The sequence below is a fragment of the Salvia splendens genome, chromosome 3 (assembly GCF_004379255.2).
Source record: "Salvia splendens isolate huo1 chromosome 3, SspV2, whole genome shotgun sequence".
In the NCBI taxonomy this organism is placed as follows: domain Eukaryota; kingdom Viridiplantae; phylum Streptophyta; class Magnoliopsida; order Lamiales; family Lamiaceae; genus Salvia; species Salvia splendens.
The window spans coordinates 39,555,767-39,581,152 of NC_056034.1; the positions used below are offsets into that span (position 1 = coordinate 39,555,767).

General features: G+C 42.7%; 3 long non-coding RNA genes across 3 annotated transcripts; 1 reads left to right on the plus strand and 2 right to left on the minus strand.

Moving 5' to 3' along the window:
• Positions 1–8,759: 8,759 nt before the first annotated feature.
• Positions 8,760–9,940, minus strand: LOC121796001. The gene is made up of 2 exons (XR_006049683.1): positions 9,074–9,940; positions 8,760–8,999 (listed from the first exon to the last, which is right to left on the minus strand). It is a non-coding gene; the product is annotated as an uncharacterized LOC121796001 (long non-coding RNA).
• Positions 9,941–11,876: 1,936 nt separating this feature from the next.
• On the minus strand, positions 11,877–12,529 carry LOC121794027. The gene is made up of 2 exons (XR_006049218.1): positions 12,383–12,529; positions 11,877–12,169 (listed from the first exon to the last, which is right to left on the minus strand). It is a non-coding gene; the product is annotated as an uncharacterized LOC121794027 (long non-coding RNA).
• A 6,937-nt stretch (positions 12,530–19,466) lies between these two features.
• On the plus strand, positions 19,467–23,544 carry LOC121796452. The gene is made up of 4 exons (XR_006049766.1): positions 19,467–19,727; positions 20,085–20,934; positions 21,009–21,096; positions 23,316–23,544. It is a non-coding gene; the product is annotated as an uncharacterized LOC121796452 (long non-coding RNA).
• Positions 23,545–25,386: the final 1,842 nt, after the last annotated feature.

Genomic DNA, 25,386 nt, shown 5'->3' on the forward strand with positions numbered 1-25,386 from the left:
TTAGTAAATGAGTGGTAGAGAAATTTCCGGGTAATGTGGTGACTAAAAGTTTTTCCACATGGACATGGACATGGGGCCGGTAAGAAAACGAAAGGATGACCCTCGATCAATTATTAAATCTCATATAGTGTTATTACTATAAGCATGTGAATACTAGACAATATATCTAAAATAGATTGAATACAGTGCAACTATAATCACAGGCTATCTGGTAATTTTTGACAAGACACGATAACACGACACGAACCGGCACGAAATTAATGGGTTTGGGTCAGAGCTTATTGGGTTCGTGTCCTTATCGGGTCGACCCGTTAAGGACACGAAAATTTCGTGTTGTGTTCATGTCGGGTTCGTGTTATCAGTTAACAATACGTGTTCGTGTTATCTGTTAACAATACGTGTCTGTGTCGTATTCGTGTCGTGTTCGTGTTATCCGTTAATAAATAATATTTTAATATTACTACTTCTTATTATTTTCATTTTTAATAGGTTTAACCATTATCAGGTCATGTTGTTATCGACGTGTACGTGTTGTTAACGTGTCGTGTTGACCCGAATTGGTTCGTGTCGTTAATGGGTTCGTGTCGTGTTCGTGTCTGAGGGTTTCGTGTCGTGTTCGTGTTTGAGGTTTTCTTAACGGGTAGTGTTCGTGTTTGTTGTTATCGTGTTCGTGTCGTTATCGTGTCGACACGATAACGACCCGACACGCACGATTTGCCACCCCTAGGCTAACAGTACTCGATCCCATCTCATATAAATAGATCGGAAACAATGAACTGTTGAAGTAAAAATTAAATCTCATCTGCAGTGAAGTTGCTGAGTAATCTGTCATTTCTAGCGTAACGTGTCCTCTAAAAATATCTGTATTTAAAAAAATCAACCCCACACTCTACTGACACTATTTTCACTATATTTTTTCATATACTCTCTTGCTACTTCTTTCTCTTAAAGCTATTTGGGGAGATATGATTAAAACAATTACTATCAAAATGTTAAGAAACAAAAGCAATTATTTTCCCACCCATATTTGAGGTTGAAATTTAGTAAATGGGTATTTGCAAATCAATTATTTACAAGTAAATTTAAAAGACAGTGTGCTGACGTAGTCGGAAAATCCTCCACGTGCACGTGGCTAGTAAGAAAGCAAAAGTGGCCTCAATTATTATAAACCAATCACGTCCTAATTATATAGACAATAATATCTTCAAATACTGTACTCCATTTTCCTACCCATGCTTTGAAGTTATAATTTTGTTGAGTGTTTTTGGATGTGATGTGTTGCATTTGGTGATAAATTTATAGTAGTAGTAGTAGATAAATTTGAGCAATTGAGTGGTAGATATATTTTACGGGACAAGTTGACGTAGTCAAAAAGTTTTTCCACATGCACATGGGAATGGGATAAGGAATTACCTCAATTATTTTGAATCTCAAATAGTGTTTCTTGACTATTAGCTAGACAATCAATAGAGAAGTATCTGTGTCATACGTAATTAAGGAAAATGAGAGGAAAGGCCCTTGTCTTCTTGGTCTAGAAGAGGGATAACAAACTTTCATTATTGAGTTATTGCAGATTTTTTAATAATTTACAATTCAAATATTGGTATTTCGGGCCTGTATAGTCAGGGCTCAGCTTGAATGTAGGCCTCCTCCTCCTCGCACAAACGAACATAATTTGCTCCATTAAAATAAATGAGTATTCAAACTCAAGGGTCGAGTGGCATGGACTCGTCCATCCCTAATCAAATGGTCAGGGGATCGATCTCTCCTTCTGGGTATGGAGCAGCTTTAAATCATTGGGTCAGTTGTCTCATTCATTAAGGTGCCTACAAATCAGCGCGGAAAATAGTCACTAGGTCTGCCGGTGGTTACCCGCGCATATTGGATGTTAGAATTTGTTAAATACGTGTAAAGTATTGGAGTATTACGAGTTTAATATAAATTTGGTTTGTTAGACAAGATAATAGAAAAGCTATAATACTTCATGTGATAAGACACCATCAAGTTTGTTTATGATTAAATTAGTCAGTGTGAATATGAAATGCATAATCATAAAATCTAATATGATCTTGACATACAAAATAATGTTAGTTGCAATATGAAATAAGTATAATAGGATTCATTTGTAATTAAATTAGTCATACGTGTGAGATGATTAACAAAGAGATACAATCTTATCTTTGCATTATGAAGTGTCGTCAAGGATTGGACTTTTAAATAAAAGATGATTGAATAAGAGATAAAAAGATTAATTATAACTTTTAATAATAAGTACTTATAGCAACTTAATGAATCCTTTGGAGATGAGCAAATATACATTTTGTCGAGTTAGAACATTTAAGAAAAATGTAATCGAAAAAAATATGAATAAATAAAACCTCTAGTTATGAAAACACATAAGCCATAGCTACCGAACAACTTCTTCTAAAAATATTAAAACAATCAAGAATATAAGTGTAAATGTAACGCCCCACTTTTTTTGAACCCTAATTTTTGAATTCTAAAGTACTTGCATTTAATGCTTTTAATGTCGCGAAAGTCCATGGATTAATTGTCGAGTGGAATTGTTGTTGGATAATTTTCGTGACCTAATTTTGAGTTGGAATTTTGACAGGGTCAACTTTGTTGAATATGTGATGTTGCTGCTTTGAGCAATTGATATGGGTGAAATGAGATGTTTTTGAATAATTGATAATTTGTTATGAGAGCTAGAAATTAGTCGAATTGTGTTGGTTAAGAAATCGATGTGTGCGATGAGTATCGCTAATGGGAAAAATAGAAATTTCGTTTACAAGTATGTGAAATTAAATCCAATAATTGGGCTACCATATCTAGCCCAATTGTTCAAATTAAATGAAGTTATTTTTGAAGCCCAAAACCAATTCTTCCTAATTCTATTTTGCAGCCCAAATTTACTTCAAATCTTTTCACCTCCAATATCACACGGTTTCACCAACATCCCCACATCCCTGAAAAACCTCCAACCAAAATATGTCAACTCCGTATATTTGCTTCAACTGCACAATGCAGTTTCCTCGTTCCTCCAAAACAAAAGAAAAAGAAGAGGCACCCTGTGAATTCAACATCCATTCTGCCGTATTTTTCTTTCTTCCACAAAGGTAATTTTTCTTCAATCACATGAATAGGAACCCCCATATTTTGATTCCATAACATAAATTCTTGAAATTTCAGTTGAAAGGAAATAGTTAGAGTAAGAGAGAGCCGAGAGTCCCTCAAATTGTTTTCCTGCAACTCTTGGCAACAAAGGTATACACTTTGTCAAACTTACCTAAATCAAGGGAGAGAAATCAGCAACTATGATCTCGACAAATCAGGGAAGGAATTAGTGCACAATTAATATGGAATACATTGTATGGAAATAGATTTTATTCTTTACCAAAATACTTTGTATTCCCCTCTATTTAAAGATGAGGAACGATTGTAACAATATACACAATACAATACAAATCAACTTTTTCCTCCCAAACTATCCAATATGCAGAGCCCTAATATTTGCAGCCTACCTAAACCTCTCGATAACCATCTCTAAGATGGTATCAGAGCAGGTATAAGTGGGAATGAGACTCAGAAAAATTTCATCACCGTCTCAAATATTTTTCCCGACCTTTTGATACCTGCAAAACACAAACCAGCACAATGTCAGATTCCGATAACCCACAAAAAACCAACCAACCAATAACTCTTTCGGCCGAGCAATTCGCTGAATTCATGAGGCTTAGCCTGTCTCAGAAAAACCAACAACCCCAGCCTTCATCGATTGAATCTCTAGGCGAAATACGTCTGGCAGAGAAACTCAATGGAGATAACTACCCATTGTGGGTAAAGTTAATGAGAAGAGGGATTCGGGGGAAGGGTCTGTCCTCTCACATAGACGGAGTTACAGACTCTCCCTCCCCAAAGGATCCGGACTACAGTCGGTGGCAACAGCGGGACGACTGTTGCTTCAACTGGATCATAAGCAACATCGACGCCAGCCTCATCAACGAGGTCTCCCAATACGAGACGGCATTTGACTTATGGGACAGTCTTGCCACTACGTATGGGAGTGGCGCCGATCAATTCCAGATATCCAACCTGCACAGACAAGCATACAGCATCAAACAAGGAGATTTAACCCTAGAAAATCTATGGCAAAAGCTCCAGGATCTCTGGATATCCATCGACACCAGAGACCCCAATCCAATGGAAACACCAGAAAGCATCGAGAAGTACAACCAATACATCCAGAGGCATCGGTTATACCAGTTTATCTGGGCACTGGATGATACCAAATACAGCAAGGTAAAGAGGGATATACTCAATATGGATCCAATTCCATCAGCAAGGAAGGCATACGGCCTAGTACGACGGGAATCCGTCAACGAGAAACTCCTCACCCCAGACACCGAGATCGGAGTCGGCCTCGCAGTGTACGACCGAAGCCGAACATCCACACCACCATTCAACCCACCACCAAGACATATCAATCACCAAAAGGAAGAAGACAAAAGTAAACTAACATGCAGTCACTGTGGAGGGAAGAAACACACCAGGGACACTTGCTTTCATATTCATGGGTTCCCAGAATGGTGGGACGAGATGAAACGAGCCAGACAAGCCCGGAATCCCAGCCGAGGTGGCGGAGGTAGAGGCGGTGGGAGGGCTTCAGCAGTAGTCGCCCTCGAACGCGTCACCAGCACCGAAAAATCGGCGGGCAGCAGCGGAGGCAACGGTGGCGGAGTCAACCCGAACAACACAGGTGGTGGCGAGACGAGAACCGAAGCCAAACCGCCGAATGCATCGGTCTCCATAGCAAGAACCTGGTCGGAAGGTAAACCCTCACAAATTGAAGGTCTCGCCGGCAGTGACGGCGGGAGGATGATCGACGGGAAGACTAGGGTTCCCACAAGGGAGAGGGGCGGTCTGGCGGCTAGGGTTTATTCACCCAATTTAATCCCCAATCGAGCTTCAGCTATTACCGAGCCACCCCACGTTTTTGAGAAATCCGAAATACCACCCCCCCAAAATTCCCCATCTACAAAACTGCCTAATATCTCTCCGAAATCTCAAATAAACCCCCACTCCAGAAATTTATTCAAATTACCACCCCATACCTTCCAGAAATCCCATATTCCACCCCAAACTCTACATAAATGTCAATCTGACCCCCCAGTTGCCAAGACCTTACAAATTAGCCCCCAACCTTCAATAAATGTCCAATATCAACCCAACATACCATGCCAGAACCCCTTTGACGCACTAGCCTGCTCATCTACCTCCACTTCCGGCCCAAAAGACCCGCACTGGATATTTGACTGTGGTGCAACAGATACAATCTCCTTTGAAGCCTCAGATTTTGTGTCTATCACCACCTCAAAAAAACCCTATGTTCAGACCGCCAGTGGGGACCTAGCACGCGTGATGGGGGCGGGCACAATTAACATTTCGCCTACTCTTTGCCTCTCTAATTGCCTTTTCGTTCCGTCCTTGTCTCATAAGTTGTTATCAATTAGTCATGTGACTAAAGAGCTCAACTGTAAATTACTAATGCAACCTAAATTTTGCATGCTACAGGATATCAAGACGGGGACGATAGTTGGGCGTGGCACTGAGCGAAGCGGACTGTACTACGTGGACGAGATAGCCCAACAGAGTGCTGCCATGATGCTGACTCCAGGACCAACAGACAGACAGGCTTGGCTTTGGCATCGTCGGTTAGGGCACCCATCTTTAGGCTACTTTCGACTCCTTTATCCTGAATTAGCTAGATCTTTGAACTCTTTTCAATGTGATACTTGTGTTTTGGCTAAAAATCACAGACATTCTTTTAAGTTGAATAATACACGAGTGAAAAATCCTTTTGGTTTAGTTCATTCTGATGTTTGGGGTCCTGCTCCCATTACTGGAGGCCAAGGTTTTCGTTATTTTTTACTGTTTATTGATGACTACTCCCGCATGACCTGGATCTATTTTTTAAAACATAAACATGAAGTGTGTGATAGGTTCATAGATTTCTATAACCTCATTCATAACCAATATAGGCATAGCATCCAGATCCTTAGATCAGACAATGGGGGGGAATTTGTCAACAACAAAATGCAAGAATTCTTTAGGCAAAAAGGGCTAGTCCACCAAACCTCGTGTGCATATAATCCAGAACAAAATGGAGTCGCCGAAAGGAAAAACCGCTACATCCTCGAAATTACCCGAGCCTTGTTAATTGAATCCAAAGTACCCAAATTCTTTTGGCCTGAAGCAATAGCTACCGCAGTATACCTCATAAACCGACTCCCTACCGGCATACTTGGATTTAAAACCCCCTTGGACATATTCTCCCAACATTTCGATACCCCATCATCCCTGTCTCTAGAACCCAAAGTGTTCGGCTGCTCAGTCTTTGTTCACATCCCTAAACATGAACGCACCAAATTAGACCCTTGCGCCCTTAAATGTGTCTTCATTGGCTATGGAAAGAATCAGAAAGGATACCGCTGCTATGATCCTAAAACCCGAAAGATCCACACTACCATGAATTGCGATTTCGTGGAAGGTGAATATTTTTATAGCCAATCTAGTAGTCAGGGGGAGATCCATACTTTAGACGATAGTCCAAACAAGAGCCTCCTAGATTGGCTACCAGACATTGGAAATAACCATTTAGAAGGAGAACCACATATGGGGGAACACCAGACAGGGGGAGAGCCACAGACAGGGGGAGAGCCACATACAGGGGGAGAGCCACAGCCAAGCCCGGTCACAGACGTTGGTCCACCTGAGGATGCTAGCAACACCACCGGGTCATCACATCCTGTGATACAGAACGACGAACAAAGTGTCAATGACCAACAATCAGAACCGACTTCGATACCTGAGGTAAACAGTTCTGATATTGATAATACCTCCGCAGAATATACTAATCTTGACAGGGACTCGAATGAGGAAAGTGGAGTAAGTGGGAGAAATACATACGAACTCCCCCCAAGACAAACAAGAGGAGTCCCCCCACGCCGATACTCACCAGATTGGAGAGGAAAAAAGGCAAAATATGCAATATCCAATGTTGCACACAGTCATCTATCAGAAATGGCCAAAGCCTTCGAGACTGCCCTATACGAGGAAGAAGACATCCCACAATCCTTTGAGGAGGCAAATAAACATAAGCACTGGAGAGAAGCCATGAAGAAGGAAATAGATGCCCTAGTGAAGAACGTTACGTGGGAGAAATGTACGCTACCAAATGGAAAGAAACCTGTCGGATGTAGGTGGATATTCACCATAAAACGAAGAGCAGATGGTTCAATCGAGAGGTACAAGGCAAGACTTGTCGCGAAAGGATACACCCAAGTATATGGAGTCGATTATGAAGAAACATTCTCCCCAGTTGCAAAAATGGAAACAGTACGAACACTATTGTCTGTAGCAGCATGCAAAGACTGGGCACTACACCAGTTCGACGTGACCAATGCTTTCCTTCACGGAGAACTCGCACAGAATACGGAAGTATACATGGATGTCCCACCAGGCTTCTCCGAACAATTTGGAGTTGGAGAAGTGTGCCGACTGCGGAAAACTCTATATGGCCTAAAACAGTCTCCACGGATCTGGTTCGGAAGATTCTGCCAGGCTATGCTCAAACATGGATTCCAACAAAGTCATTCCGATCATACTCTCTTCACAAAAAGGAGAGACAACAAGGTAACATGTCTGATTATCTATGTTGATGACATGATTATTACCGGAGACGATGTAGAGGAAATCCAGAGGTTGAAGGAAAATCTGTTCAGAGAATTTGAGATGAAGGACCTAGGCGCACTAAAGTATTTCTTGGGGATAGAAGTGTTGAGATCTCGACATGGAATATTTCTAAGACAGAAAAAATATGTCTTAGATCTGTTAGCAGAGACGGGCCTCCTCGACTGCAAACCCGCAGACACTCCAATGATTCCAAACCATGGCCTTAAAATAGAAGAGGGAGCAGAACTAGCAGACAGAGAAAGATATCAGCGCCTAGTCGGAAAACTTATATACCTCTCACATACGAGACCTGACATTGCATATGCCGTGGGAATTGTAAGCCAGTTCATGCACCAACCTCAAGCTAACCACATGGATGCCGCTTTAAGGATTGTGCGGTACTTGAAAGATACTGTAGGCTATGGAATTTTCCTAGCAAAAAGAGAAGACCTGGAGGTTGATGGTTACACAGATGCTGACTGGGCAAGTAACCCAGTGGATAGGAAGTCAACAGGAGGGTACTTCACGTTTATTGGGGGAAACTTGGTTACATGGAGGAGCAAGAAACAGAAAGTCGTAGCTCTGTCAAGTGCCGAGGCCGAGTTCCGAGGAATGAAGAGCGGGCTCATGGAGATCCTATGGCTTAGGAAATTACTCACCGAAATTGGGTTTCCACCAACCCGAAAGAGTCAGTTATTCTGTGACAACAAAGCTGCGATCAACATCTCAGAAAACCCTGTTCAACACGACAAAACAAAACATGTGGAAGTTGACCGGCACTTCATCAAGGAAAAATTGGAAAGAGGCATTATTGAATTCCCTTTTGTCCGTTCAGAAGAACAATTGGCGGATATATTGACCAAGGCAGTTCAACCCAAGATGTTCAAAGAAATATTGGACAAGTTAAGCATCGGAGATACCGTCGCTCAACTTGAGGGGGAGTGTCAAACTTACCTAAATCAAGGGAGAGAAATCAGCAACTATGATCTCGACAAATCAGGGAAGGAATTAGTGCACAATTAATATGGAATACATTGTATGGAAATAGATTTTATTCTTTACCAAAATACTTTGTATTCCCCTCTATTTAAAGATGAGGAACGATTGTAACAATATACACAATACAATACAAATCAACTTTTTCCTCCCAAACTATCCAATATGCAGAGCCCTAATATTTGCAGCCTACCTAAACCTCTCGATAACCATCTCTAAGACACTTCTTACACCCCATTCCTATTCCATTCTTGTGCATCTCATGAAATCTGAAATAGATCTCTAATCGAGTAAATCGAAGCAACCGAATTAAGAACCGGACATAACTAAACCAAGAACGAACCTTTAATGGGAAAACGGGGCTGTTTCGGGGTGGAATCGGGGCTGCCGGAGCAGCGACGACGGCTGTGGTGGCTTCAACGGTAGCGCGGTGCTTCGCCGGATTTTGGGGTCGACAGCTGCGGCAGCGACCCACAGCGGCGTTTTGGAAGTTTGGTTGAATTTAAATTTTGTGAGAAAAAAATGAGAGAGAGAGAGAAATGAATTTGTGTGTGTGTCTGTGAAATCTTCATTTTGATTGTTGGCGAAATGGAGGGATTTGGGTGTGTTCTTTGTTTGAGATTTACAGTAGAGAGGAGTTTTGGGGAAGAAAGGTGAGAAAGAGAGAGAGAAGAATAGCAACCGAGAATGGGGTCAGTTGCTTTCTTGTTTTTATTAGTAGTAATGGTTTAAAATCAATATTTTAATAAACTTAACTATTCGATTATGGGGATTACGTTTATAGTACACATGAAACTGCCTCATAAGATTTTAATTTGTACCTAAAATTATTAGTATAGATTAATTATCTTTCTTAATATATTGATGATTGTTAAAGTGGACTGGGAGGCACCGTGTGTTTATTAAGAAGGAAGTATTGCTAGGTGGGCCATTTTTCTTGGGCCTCCCTATTTTTTTTATTTTGAGGAATGTGATTTTGGCCTACTTCTTTCGGGCTCATCACCCCTTAAATTAAATTGGGTCAGTTAAAATAAATCCTTGGACTGATAATTTAATTCCTCATGGGAATTATTTATTTAATTCCTGGAATAATTTGTGAAAATTTAATCACTGCTTAATTAAATCTTAGGATTTAATTTGATATCATTAAGAAAAATCCGATGAGCCAACGGAGGAATTATGGGCTTGGGCGGCCGACGAATAATTGAAAACCGTGAAAAAAAAAGATAAACAACTTTAATTAGGAAGCATGCATTTTTTTAATTACTTGAAAAGTGTGTTGATTTGTGTATTATCTAAATATTAAAGGTGAATCATCACAAGTGAATCGTGGTACCAAGGGGAAGAAAGTATTTGAGAATTTAGCAGCCGAGGTGGGCTTTCTAACTAAGTATTTTGTGGGCTTTCTTTTAAATAAGGACGATGTCCTAAATATTTTATCGATGGGAATGAAACTGTGTTTATCATGCCGTGATTTGTTTTTTTTTATCGTGCCTATCTGATGTGGCTATATGCCATTGTTATATAAATCGAATTCGGGTCCTCGTAGGGCCGCAAACCCTACTTGGACTAGTGTACACCTATGGTAGATCGTGTGCTAGCGTACGGGCTGGCCGGTCTAGTGGCTTGGTTTGTGGCCACATTCCAAGTCATGTATTGGCAGATATGGTAAAGGTCTATGGGAAAATGACTGATCAGTCGACTTTTACAATGGGAAATGATTTTGAGTGCCTCGGGCATTTCTAAAGCTAAACCCCGATGGTTACTTGTGAATGGCATGATAAATTACTCTTTATTGAAAATGTTTTCGGCATGAGCCCATTGAGTATTTTTATAGTACTCAGCCCTGCATGTGTTTTCCTTATGTGCAGGTTGAGCGGCGACGAGAGTACGATGGTGTTGAGCAAGTAAATTGGTAAATGAACTGTTGTTTTTGAATTATGGGTGTCGTCGTGTCTTCACACATGACGTCACTCTTACTCTTGGTCGTTTCCGCTGTGACATTTCTTTCACTTATCGTTTATTGGGCTGCAACCTAAATTATTTGGATATTGAATATTTGAGATTTTACTAATTTATGTCAAATTCTTGGTCGTTTTATTTGAATATTAATTGTTGGTCTAGCTCGTTATTAAAACCCTAGTCCTTTTCGTCTTTTTATTAAATTCTCTTAATCACGATCGCCCATATTTATTAACCCTAAAGGGCGGTCATGACAGTAAATATAGTGATTCTCAATTGAGAGACCAATTCTAATACTAGAATTTTTATTATATAGGTCTTCAAACAAGATTACCAGCTACATTCTATAATCCTCTCAAACAAGGTTCGAAGAGGAAGAGAATGATATGAATTAATTACTGACTGGACTCTAAAACTGCTGGGAAAATCGGCTTGAACTGAGGTGGATGTACCTTGGCCCTTATTGCACCCTTTTCTGTCTTTTTCTATCATTTATCAACAAACATGTCAAAAATACCAAATGTATAACATATACAATTTAGGAACATAATTTGCATGATTGACATTTAAAATGAGTCAAATCTAGTCCTTTAAAACATGCAAAATCCGTGTTTGTTACCGATACAATATTCGAGACACGATTTGTAATTTGACCAAATTGGAAGTTAGTTTTCTAGTTAAAACATAGGCTTTTTCATTGGGTTTTATGCGGGTCAGATACAAGACAAAGGCTACATGGAAATGTAATATAGCTACCAAGTACCAAACATACAGTTTAACCTGGATAAATCCTATTATGTTGTTGTAACAAAGCCACCAAATGATGCCTTAGTCTAAAATCTCAACGTGGAAAGAATATATACTCTCTCCTATATATTCTTGTTAGTTCATAAATTCAAGGTCACGTTGAAATTAGTAGTTGGTTGCGCCATGTCAATTTCATCTCATTGATTGCTTCGTCTTTGGAGCATATATATTAAGATTGTTGGAGCAACCAATTGTAATACAATATCCAACTTTTGAGTTTAAATTTAGTATTTTTTCTTGCCTTATTTGAAGGGTTGATAAACTCGGATATTACAAGCATTTTAGATTTAAAACATGAAAATTTTGGTTTTGATGAATTTGCCAATTTTAAAGAACGAGAAGTAAACCTAAAACATACTCATATAACTCACAAAACCTTAAACAAGAACCACAATATTGCTTTAACTCAACCAAAATTAAAAGGACATACATCGGCATAATCATAAACACCTTACAGTTTGGAAATATTTTATTTGAAATTATTTAATAGTATTGTACTTCAACTCTTCAAACATTGGGTGTTCGGGCTTGGATTCTCAAGGTTTGGTCTGGGCGGAAGGTGGCCTTCCGCGACAAATAGTCTTGTAATTACATCTGCGGCGCTTGTAACCTGGGCCCCCGATTGGTTCAATGGGTCCTCCCCGGATTGGTTTAACGGCGTTCGTCTCGGCTTCCACAAATAAAAATATATTAGCAACAATATATGCACAGTTTTTATCAATTATTGTTAATAAAAACATCATACTATAATTTTGAAACAACATGACGGTTAGTGACTCGTCATGTGGCTGAGAATGAGTAGTAAAAAATTCTGTGATCATATATATCTACATACTCATAAAACAACCTGAATTAATAATAACAATAGATGAAAAGAGCATACTTTTGATACTGGTAGTCTCCGCAAGTTCTCTTGCAAAAGCTACTTGGGGGGACATTATGAGAACAAATACCACCAAAATGTTTAGAAATGAAATTACTTTTCCACCCATATTTTTTATGTTAACTATTAAATGAGTCTTTTTGGATGAGATTTTGTGTTAATTTGATCACCAATTTATAGATAGATTTTAGTAAATGAGTGGTAGAGAAATTTCCGGGTAATGTGGTGACTAAAAGTTTTTCCACATGGACATGGACATGGACATGGACATGGGTAAGAAAACAAAAGGATGACCCTCGATCAATTATTAAATCTCATATAGTGTTATTACTATAAGCATGTCAATACTAGACGAAATATCGAAAATAGATTGAATACAGTGCAACTATAATCACAGACTAACAGTACTCGATCCCATCTCATATAAATAGATCGGAAACAATGAAATGTTGAAGTGAAAATTAAATCTCATCTGCAGTGAAGTTGCTGAGCAATCTGTCATTTCTAGCGTTTGGAAGATACAATCAAGATCGAATAGAGTTGAATTATAGTTTCAACAAAAAGAATATCTTTAATTACCTTTATACTGTGTCTTCTAAAAATATCTCTATTTTAAAAAATCAACCCCACAGTCTACTAACACTATTTTCACTATATTTTCTCATCTACTCTCTTGCTACTTCTTTCTCTTAAAGCTATTTGGGGAGATATGATTAAAACAATTACTATCAAAATGTTCAGAAAGAAAAGCAATTATTTTCCCACCCATATTTTGTTAAAGGTTGTTCCTCCCTTAACGGGCCGTCAACCGTGGTTGGCGGCAATGTAACAGTACCGGCGCCCGGAACAGGGTCGGCGGCTTCAAGGGGATCGACTGTGCGCGGGATTTCTTTCCCGTCGGGCAGTGCGTAGCCTAGGTTTTCAGTTGTCAACGTGTTGTTGGGCAAAATAATATTTTCATTCATGAAGAGTTATGAACAAAATAGCCCTATTTATAATCTATGGACCCTAGGTTTGGTTCGACCTAATCCTACATCGGGAAAGAACCAACAAGAAAACCCGACGGAGCTTATAATTACGCTCGATTTAAGTGCAAAAATAAATAATAAAAGACCAACATTCTAGGAAATAAAATAGCAAAATAACGGACTCCTATTTGGAGACAAAATCGCCAAGTCTTTCCGGCGGTCTTCTCTTCCTCGCGGGCTTCGTCACGGCAATGGATTGAGGCTGCTGCTCCTCACGCACTACTTCCCCTTCATCTAGCTCCCGTGGTTCGTCATCCGCCTGCTCCGGTTCGGTGGGTTGAGGTATCGTATCAACTCCCTCCCCCATAGCAACCTCCTTGTCCTCAAGGAGCACATTCGGAAACCTTCTCTGCACTAACTCCAAAGGCTCCCACGTCGGAGAATCCGTCCCGTCAGACCATCGTACCAAGACATGTTCAACCGGGCTTCCTGCGTGCCAAAGTACCCGCCGATCAAGAAGGCGGACCGAGTACACCACCGGTCTATCACCAAAAAACTCCGACGGAAGCTCCATCCCTTCGCTCGCCGTGTCGCCTGCCACGAATGGTCGAAGGAGACCTACGTGAAAGACGTTATGAATCTGACTGCCCTCCGGTAACCGCAGCCTATATGCCACCGGCCCTATACGGTCCAAAACCTCAAAGGGACCGTAGTAACGCCTTGCCAATTTCGCCGATTGCGGGCGTGCCACCGAGTGTTGCCTATATGGCTGAAGCTTCAAGAGAACCAAGTCGCCCACCTCAAACTCGACATGACGACGATGTTTATTTGCGGACTCTCGCATACGCTGCTGGGCGCGCTCTAAATTCCGCCGTAACTCCACCAAAAGCCTGCTTCGTTCACGGATCAGCTCCGCGGCGGAAGGGGGGGTCGAAGCCGACGGTTGCGCGAACACAAGGCTGGGAGGTTCGCGACCGTACAACGCCTTGAAAGGCGACATGCCCAATCCTGCATGATGAAAACTATTGAGAGCAAGCTCCGCCCACGGGAGAAAATTTGCCCACTTGGATGGCCGGTCTGCCGTGAACGAGCGTAAATACTGCTCCAAACCTCTGTTTCGAACCTCTGTCTGTCCATCCGACTGCGGGTGATATGCGGTCGAAAAATTCAACTTTGTTCCACTCAAACGCATTAAATCTGCCCATACCTGATTTAGAAAGACCGAGTCTCTGTCCGACACCAATGTCTTTGGAAACCCATGATGGCGGACCACCGTATTAACAAACAGGTGAGCAACCCGTAACGCGTCGAATCGGGTCGGTAGGGAAGCAGAATGGGCATACTTGGATAAACGGTCTACCACCACCATAATCACTGTGTAACCGCGAGACTGCGGCAGACCGGTGACAAAATCCATGGAGACATCCTCCCATACGCGCGAGGGTACCGGCAAAGGTTGCAGTAGCCCCGCGGGTTTCTGCGTGGAATATTTCGTCGTCTGACACACGACACAGGCCTCCACAAACCTCTTCACCTCTGCCTTCATCCTAGGCCAATAAAATTCTGCTCTTATTCGTCTCAATGTGCGCTCGAACCCCGGATGGCCCGCCGTTGGCGAGCTGTGGTACTCTGCCATGATCGATACTCGGGCCGATGATCGCGAGCTGATATAAATGCGACGGTTATAGTACACAAGGCCGTCGACAAGAGATAAATGAGCGGCTGCACCCCCGCTCTTAATAGCCGCCATGATCTCGCGCATTTCCGGAGACGAAACTGTCTCGCGGCGGATCAAGCCTAGGAGCTGAGGTACCGGCTGGGTCACGGTGATGAGCTCTTGGCAGCGCAGGTCGGCGTCGTCGGTTGCCGCTTCTGCTATCCCCGCGGCATCAGCCATGGCCTGCGACTCTTCGCGGTGTGACAGAGCGTCCGCCACTCTGTTCGTACTGCCCTTCTTATATTCAATAGTGAATTTGTAACCCATTAATTTGCGTACGTAGAGCTGCTGGTCGGGCGTCTGAACCACCTGCTGAAGTAACTCTTTCAAACTCTTCTGGTCACTTCGAATGACGAACTCGCGACCCAATAGGTACTGACGCCACTTTTGCACTGCCTCCACGATTGCATACAATTCTTTGTGATAAGTTGATGCCACTCGACGACGCGGCCCCAGTTTCTTGCTATAGAAAGAGATGGGGTGGTTATCCTGCAATAGAACGGCCACAATGCCCGAATCGGATGCATCTGTCTCCACACAAAACGGCCGGTCAAAGTCGGGCAACCTAAGCACCGGTGTCTGTGTCATCGCATGCTTCAGGGCCATAAAACTCTCTTCCGCGGCGGGCGACCAGCAGAAAGCGTCCTTCTTGAGGAGGTCGGTCAGTGGGGCGGCAATTAACGCGTATTGGGCAACGAACCTCCTGTAGTAGCCCGTTAATCCCAAGAAACCCCTCAATTGTTTCACGGTTCGGGGCACGGGCCATGCTGTCATTGCTTCAATTTTTGTGGGGTCCGCTTTCAATAAGCCGTCGGCAATGAGGTGACCAAGATACTCCATTGTCGGGTTGCAAAAAGAGCACTTGGTCAGCTTGACGTAGAAGCTGTGTTCCTTCAAAACCCCTAGGATGGCTGACAGGTGAGTGCTGTGATCTTCAACAGTCGGGCTATAGATCAAGATGTCGTCAAAGAAGACGATAACAAACTTCCGTAGCATCGGTTGGAAGATGGAGTTCATAGCGGCCTGGAAGGTAGACGGCGCATTCGTCAAGCCAAAAGGCATAACGAGGAACTCGAAGTGCCCATCATGGGTGCGGAAAGCTGTCTTGAAGACGTCGTCTTCATTCATCCGAATTTGGTGATATCCCGAGCGCAAATCCAGTTTTGAAAATACACTTGCTTTCCCCAATTTATCAAAAAGCTCGTCTGCCGTTGGGATTGGGAAGTGGTCAGGGACCGTAGCATTGTTCAGCGCTCGATAGTCAATGCAGAAACGGTAAGACCCGTCTTTCTTTCTGATAAGTAACACTGGTGATGAGAACGGGCTGCTACTCCGTTGGATGATTCCCTGGTCTAACATTTCCCGTACCTGCCGCTCGATCTCATTCTTCTGGAAATAGGGGTACCTGTATGGGCGCACGTTGACCGGTCTCGACCCCGGTAGCAAATGGATCCTGTGGTCGTATTGGCGGGACGGGGGCATCTCGGTTGGGACGCTGAAAACATCCCTAAAATCCTCCAAAACCGTCGCCACCCCTTGTGGTAAACCCTCGGGAAATGTGTCCGACCCCGGCGGCACTGAATCCAGCTCCAATAATGCAATCTCAAAACACACCGACACGACGGACGATGATCGCAACGAGAATAGGGAGTGCACCCCGAGGCGGCGTGGGGGGGCTGTGATTCCCTTCAATGTGAATGGCCGGCCTTCGTGCATGAACTCCAAGGTCTTACCCGCGAAGTCCGCGGAAACCCTTCCCAGTGACTCCAGTCAATCCATCCCTAAAATCACATCCGGGCCATGAATCGCCAAGATGTGTAGGTCCACTTCGAACACTGATCCCTGTACTTTCAACCGTGTCTGTCTCGCCATATGAGTGCAGAGTAAGGCGGCTCCATTACCGACGAATACCCGGAATGGTCTAATCGGCGATAAAGGCAACTGGAGACTCTCCGCGATTGCCGGGTGAAGGAAATCTCTATCACTGCCGGTGTCGACCAGGATGCAAACCTCCCGATCCTGAATTTGGCCCACAACCCTGAACGGTCTCGACCGGCGACCCCCATCCAGTGAGTGGATATGCGCTATTTCTCCAATGTCCTCCTCGTCTCGGTTAACCTCATTCTCCTCATCGCCCAATATGTCGTCCTCGTCCCCGTAGCATAGCAAACGCTGCCTGCACATGTGACCAATGACCCATTTTTCCGGACAGTGCCACCATAGGCCCAGGCGAGAACGCTCCGATTTCTCCGCTGCGACACTCTAACTGCCGGTGGCCGCTGCAGCTCCTTCGGCCGTTGGCCCTGACCAGTCGCGGGCCCCGTCCCGGACCCTGCAATCATCGACGGTTGGGAACTAGCTGGGGCCGTCGGTACCCTATTGTCATGACTCTGCCACTGTTTGCGTGTATAACCAGTCGTTGGCTGCGCCGGGCTCCGATCAGGCTGCGCGTCAGCGAGATCAAGTGACAAAGCCATAGCCGCCGCTAGAGACGTCGGGCGGTGTAATTTTATGCGTTCCTGCATATTCGCTGTTAGCCCCGATACAAACAAAGTGTATAATTTTGCTTCGGGGACACCCTGGACCCTATTTAAGTACTTTTCGAATGTATCATGGTACTCTCACACCGTGCCTGTTTGGGTCAACTTGGCTATCAAACCGAAGTAATCCTTGAAGCTCTGTCTGTCAAAGCGGTGGCGAACATCCTCGAGGAACTCCTGCCACGTGACAAAATCGGTATTGGCGCAGTAATTAAATACCCATTCTGATGCTGGAGGGTCGAATAACATGACTGCGTAATGAAGCCGTTGGGCATCAGGCATCAAGACATGATCAAAATAATACTGAATCCTCGAGATCCAATTCGGGGCGTCGCTGCCGTCGAACCGAGGTGGCTTCATGGAGATCGCGGTTTTGTCGAATCCCGCCGCATGCGGTTGATACCTATGGGGGGGGTCCCAGCACGTCGCGGGTTTGTCGGCCTGTGGTGGCCATCCTCCGAATTGCGTACGAGCGTAACAAGCCCCTGGGGGGTCCCAAGTCACTCCGATCATGCCCCTCTCACCGCGGCGGCCCCTATCGCCCAGCGCCCCCTCACGGAAACCGGGACCAGGGTTTCTGGCGCGACCTCCCCTGTCGCCCGCTTGTCGTCTGCGATACTCCTCGTAATCCCTCTCATCCACATCGTCAAACCCTAGGGGGGGCTCCAGTTCACGCGACAAATTCGGGTCCATGCTCTCGATACGACGATCTGTCTCCTCTCTCCACATATCAAATTTGTCCATCTTGTCCAATAATCTATCCAATTTACCGTTCACGGAGTCGTCGTGGGGCGAATCCGACGTCGGACGATGTTCGAAGTCCATGTCCCCCATCTGTGGCCGTTGGAAGGGTCCCGTGCGGCGATTGGTGAAGGCCGGCCGGCGCGGCGTTCCATCCGAGAACGTATCCGGTCGCCACGCTGATTTTCCATTGTTGTTGAAACGATTCATGAGTTACGTCGATGAAAGCACCAGATGTTAAAGGTTGTTCCTCCCTTAACGGGCCGTCAACCGTGGTTGGCGGCAATATAACAGTACCGGCGCCCGGAACAGGGTCGGCGGCTTCAAGGGGATCGACTGTGCGCGAGATTTCTTTCCCGTCGGGCAGTGCGTCGCCTAGATTTTCAGTTGTCAACGTGTTGTTGGGCAAAATAATATTTTCATTCATGAAGAGTTATGAACAAAATAGCCCTATTTATAATCTATGGACCCTAGGTTTGGTTCGACCTAATCCTACATCGGGAAAGAACCAACAAGAAAACCCGACGGAGCTTATAATTACGCTCGATTTAAGTGCAAAAATAAATAATAAAAGACCAACATTCTAGGAAATAAAATAGCAAAATAAAATAGCAAAATAACGGACTCCTATTTGGAGACAAAATCTCCAAGTCTTTCCGGCGGTCTTCTCTTCCTCGCGGGCTTCGTCACGGCAATGGATTGAGGCTGCTGCTCCTCACGCACTACTTCCCCTTTATCTAGCTCCCGTGGTTCGTCATCCGCCTGCTCCGGTTCGGTGGGTTGAGGTATCGTATCATATTTGAGGTTGAAATTTAGTAAATGGGTATTTGCAAATCATTTATTTACAAGTAAATTTAAAAGACTGATGTAACTGTGCTGACGTAGTCGGAAAATTTTCCACGTGCACGTGGCTAGTAAGAAAGCACAAGTAGCCTCAATTATTATAAACCAGTCATGCCCTAATTATATAGACAATAATATCGGATAAATTCTATTTTTGGTAATCCATGTTAATGGAATTTCATTTTAATGAAGGGCTTTAGTTGTATTCCGACTCAGGAAGTGACGCATAACCGTTATGCGTCGTTACTAGAGAGACGCATAACCATCATGCGTCTTTATGTAGTGACACATAATCACTATGCGTCTTTAAAGACACAACACAATTGTGCATCTTTCTTAAATGACGCATAATACTTATGCATCTTTCCCTAGCAACGCATAATACTTATGCGTCTTCCGTCGGGTTTTAAAACAGGCAGAAGGCTTCGCACAGAGCAGAAGCAGCGAACAAACATGCAGAATTCGTCTAGGGTCGACTTCATCCGACGAATCCCAGCAATTTCCAGCGAATTTCCATCATTTTCAAACATATTCCGGTAATCGTTCTTCAATTTGGCTACATACATCCTTTATTGCTTAATTTGTGCAGGTTTTCTGTAATTTAGCAAAAATTAGGGTTTATGATGAAATTGATGGATTTTTGGTCGATTTTTGTTGTTTTGTTTCCTATTTGTGTATTTCATATGCATATAATTCAATGGGTAGAAGTAAGTGTTCAGTTTTTGTAATTGCGCCCCTTATGTTGCCTATTTGAATCTTTCTCATGTTTTCAAATTGGAATATAGCTTGCCGTTTTCAATCCAAGTTGCAATTTAGTTAGATTGTTGAGTTTTTATGATAAAAATTGAATCTTGGTTATGTTTTACAATATTTTTTTTAATTTTTTGAAGTAGATGCCCTCTGCAAGTTCTGAAGAACAGTTATGTTATGGACCTGAGGATCCATCATTACTCTTTCATCAAAACGAACACATTTCAGCCTCATTGTTGGCAAATGGCACAACAAATGTTTTGAGAGTTCGTAGGATGGAAAGTAAGGTTTGAGCAGTGCCAATACATGAAAATGTGAAGTATTGGTTTGATGTATGGGGTTTCAAAGGTGTGTTGGAATGTGAAAGGCCGATGAGGATGGACAACGAGCTTATAACTGCCTTGATCGAGCGCTGGAGGCCTGAGACACACTGTTTCCACCTACCAGTTGGAAAAAGTTACCGTAACCTTACAGGATGTGCAAAGCCTGTGGGGTTTGAGAGCAGAGGGTCGTGTTTTCACTGGCCGTGACTACCCTATCGGATATGAAGATTGGCCCAGCAAGCGTCGAGATGTGTTGGGATGGATACCTAACGTAGAAACTAAAACGAAGCAGGGCGATTTGTTAATGACATCTCTTATCCACCAAGCGACGATACCTTTGGGTGATGGGCTGCATGATTATGCATACATCCAAAGAGCACGTATACATGCTCTGATCTTGTTAGGGGGGCTTATTATACCGGACACCACAGGCTGCAAGGTCCCCTTTATGTGGTTAAATGCCTTTGACGATCCGGAAGAAGTGTCTACTATCAGTTGGGGTAGTGCTGCTTTAGCATTATTTGTGTGAGGCTTCTGTAGGCAGGCAGAAAAGAGATGTGGGTGGACCTATGGTTCTTTTGCAGTTGTGGGCGTGGGAAAGAATGCCCACATTGAGGCCATCCTTTTTTATATCGCCTATGCACACGCCGTATACCCCGTGTGGAGCCAAGTAATGTATTTTTTACATTAACTCACGTAATTATGTATTTTTTTGGTAACTTTTGACATTAATATTATGTATAGGTGGCACGGAGTTACTGAAATTGGAAATGCTCCCCGACATTCAGTAGCTCATTATTGTGATCAATTATCACTGATTCGTCCCGGCCAGGTGAAATTTATTTTTGTTGTCTTAGTTAATGAATTTACTATAGTATGAAATTAATTGTGATTTTAATACTCCCTCCGTCTCATGCTACTCGCACTTTTCATTTTAGGCCGTAAATTTGGGATTGATTTTTTTGTGTAATTAAAAAAGAATTTTAGGTGTAATGAGACATCACTTAATAAAAGAGCTCTTAACTTAAACTAACATATTAATTAAATGCATTAATTCTAACTTAAATTATAAATAGTGTAAGGACTTTGTGACGAGCCGAAAAGCAAACGTGCGAGTAGCACGGGACGGAGGGAGTATTATTTTTTGTAGTTTCTGTGGACACCGTATGCGGATTGTATCCTGCCTGATTATTGCATTGATTCGACTGCATCATTCTTGTGCGACACTTATTTGGTGTGCTGGTCATTTGTCGAGGCACATGAGGCTGGACGCGTTTGCCGACAATTGAACCGCTACCAGCGTATTTCTCAGTATTGTGATAGGATGCTACATAATGCCAGACACGAGATGGTTCATAACCAATACCCATATGTGGTAGTTGAACTACTGTACCACCCCCAATACAAAGTCACAAATACTTGCATGATTTCTGCATAAAAAACATTTAAAAAAACAACAATTATGGACATTTTTCCTACAAGCCCTAATTTAATAAATTGGGTAAAACTAACAAATGAAAGCAAAATAAACATGAATAATGATGAATGTAGCTAAATTGAAGAACAATTACCGGATCTTATGGAGAAAAACGTTGAAAATCACCGGAAATCGCCTACACCCGAGAGAGGAATTGAAAGTATATTTTGTGCGCTGCTTCTGCCTTCAGTGTTCTATTAAAACCTGACTGAAAGAAGCATAAGGGTTATGCGTCATTACACTAAGACGCATAAGGGTTATGCGTCTTTAACGACGCATAATGGTTGTGCGTCACTAACCAAAGACGCATAAGGGTTGTGCGTTTCATTAATAAAGACGCATAACAGTTATGCTTCACTCCCTAAGTCGGAATGATTCTACACTCTTTCATTAAAATGGAATTCTATTAGTAGCCTAGAACAAAAATAGAAAGAACTCCAATAATATCTTAAAATACTTTACTCCATTTTAGAGATGTCAATAAGCCCAGCGGATTGCAGGTCAATCGAGTGCGGATTAATCGGGTTGTGATTTTTTTCAGGTTATAAAAGTTCAATCCTAATCCTAAAAGCCCGGGTTTCGGGCTAGCCCAACGGGTTAATCGGGTTGCTATCGATAAAATTAACATGCGATCAATCTAATAAATAATGAAGAAATTAGTTATATTTATAAAATGAAGTAAAGCATTTAACTATGATAAATTTGATAATTTGAGATATATGCTTAGACTCAAACATAAACATGAACAAATATTAATATTTGAGATATGTGCAAAATGAAGTATAAACATATTTTGAGAAAATTTAAAGAATGTTTTAGAAATTTATATATTTTTTTAGTGAATTTGAAGTTTCTAATTTATTTATTTATTATTATATTAATAAAAATTAATATATAGTTTATATATTTAATATAAAATTGAAAGTTATATATGTTGTTATCTATATTATAAAAATAATAAATGAAGTGACGAATTATGAGTCAAATAAATAGAACAATAAAAATTTTCTCGGGTTTTCCGGCCAGCTCATCGGGTTTTCGAGTCGAGTCCTAATAGGTTGCGGGTTAATCGGGTGCGGGCTAATCGGGTTGAGATTTTATCGGGCTATAAATTTTCAACTGTAACCCTATAAATTGGGCGGGCTATTCGGGCCAGCCCACGGGCTGCGGGCTGCACTAACATCCCTCATCCATTTGATTAAACTCTACTGCATCCTACTTCAGTACATTTCTACTCCATATTAAACTAACAGGGATTTAATTATGAACTTTATTTTATGTTCTGTAAATTGCAATCTCGTAATTCAGCCCAACGACGACCGCAGTACTCTTATATCTATAAATAAATTATAAACCAGAAAAGATCAACTGTTTGGCATCGGAAAATTACAGAAAGCAATTTTACGGCATCTGAAGTAGACGATAGTCATGAAATCAGGAATGTAAACATTTTTACGGACCAACTAAAATTAAAATACGAGAACAATTATAAGAAAACAAAGTAAGTGTACATTATTTTGCAAATTTTAATCTAGAATACATTCTTTTTAACTCTTCCAATCACGTCCTGATAGGAACTCCGACATTGAGCCAGCCAATGGTCAAACAAAGATGAGAGGACGAGCTGCAAGTGCCGTGAAGAGCAAGAAAGACCGCCCGAAAATGCGACGTCAAGGCCCGCCCATTTCAAGGACTTCACGCCTCATTAGAGATTACAAGGGATATTTTCCTTATTTTAGTTTATTGCTGCAGATCTTATTTTCCATATTTTGAACGATCTTTGCTTAGTTTAGAATTGATAAATCTTTTCGGGTTTTCTTCTTGATTCTTTCCTGAATCGTAGAGTCAAATCAAGCAGTGTCCGAACTCTATATATAGAGTTCATTAGAGAGTAAAAAAACATCGAGAAGTAAGAAATAAAAGCTCTTTTTCTCGAAACCTATGTTCTTCACAAACCCTAGCGCGGCTTAGGTGTTGCTTCGTTCCTTTTTTTATACAAAACAGGTGCTCCGATCTCCAATAGGCTCTCGGCGCCTATTACGCCCGTAATCTACAATTTTTATTTTATCATTATTAAATTTGATGTTGGTTTCTGGGATTACAAGATAACAAAACCGGGCGTAATACAACCCAAAAGAAGGAATACAAAAAAGAACTGAAGTTACAACGAAAATGAAACAACTAAACCAGTATGCTATGACAGCCGAGTCGAGGAGGCCTCTTCCCGCAAGACGAGATACGCCCCGGTAGTGCTCTCGGTTTGGCGTGTCGTCCCCAAAGGTAAAACGGCTACGTCTCTTCTGATGCAGCACCGCAATCAGCAGAGCTCCGGCGAACGGGATGGAGGAGAGGGTAGAGCTTCGACAGAAAGACAATGCAGGGAGAGGGAGAGAGCTTATGCAGAGAATGCTTGTAGGTGTGTGTCCTAATGCAGTGGTATGGCTAGCCTATTTATAGGCCAACCACCATGCAGGGTCAACCAGCCATTGAAGGCTCATCATGGCAAAAACGTAACCGACGTCGGTTACAGGCGTGTGGCTGTAATGTGCCACCCGTGTGTGGAGCGTGTGGATTTCTCACGTGGCAACCGTGACTGTGCCTCGCTTGACGACGTGTCAAGCCACTTGGATTGCTGACTCGGCGGTGGTCCAAAAAGAATAGTTTGGGCCAAGCACCAAGCCCAAAGACCAATTGCCAAGATCCAAGATCCAAGTCCAAGTCCAAGATCAAGATCAAGATCGAGATCGAGATCGAGATCGGGCTCGGGCCCGAGGCCCGAGGCCCGCGGCCCGCGGCCCGCGACCGCGAGCGCGAGCACGTGCACGGGCACGGGCACGGGCACGGGCACGGGCACGGGCACGGGCTCGGGCTCGGGCGGGCGGCGGCGGCGGCGGCGCGCGCGTGTGCGCGCGTGTGGGCTCTTTCACCCATCTTGGTCCACTATAATTATTAAGTAACATAAAGTCACTTAATTTATACACATTAAAGATGTGTTAATCCTCCAATGTGGGATAATTAACACTAGTTAATTATTCCCTAAGCTCCATCTCCAAGCTTTAATTAAAAGCTAATTATGCCCAACTTTAATCCACTATTTCTCACTCACCGGAAATCGGATTTGAGAAAGTGAATATACTACATTTACCTACGTAAAATGTAGATCGACGCTATGTCATTTAATTTCACAAAATTAAATGTCTCGTCACATTTATTATTTGGTCAAAATCCATTGACCGGGCATATTTAATCCATGATTTTTTACAATCCCCCACATGAGTGGAAATAGCCGAATGCATATGCATGCAGACACAAGCTCAACCCTCGCGAGGTATATAAGCATAAGGATAGGTAGTTGTTGACTTTGAACCCTCCATAGTCGACACCATCGGATACACAGGCGGCTTAGTAGCGCGATGCTTTGAACTAATCCCCCACGGCGTGCACCGAGACAATGGTGTTAACACTTAAACACCTCAACCTCATCCGTTCTCACGTTTTGTGTCCATTGCGGTCTTGGACACCACTTTGGATTCATAAGTGCATTTTTTTTATGAAGCGACCACACTTCGCATTTACATAGGTGATTCTTAGTCAAGTACCTTGCCATACTTGGTCTCTTTGAGAATTCCATCTCTTTGAGATTCT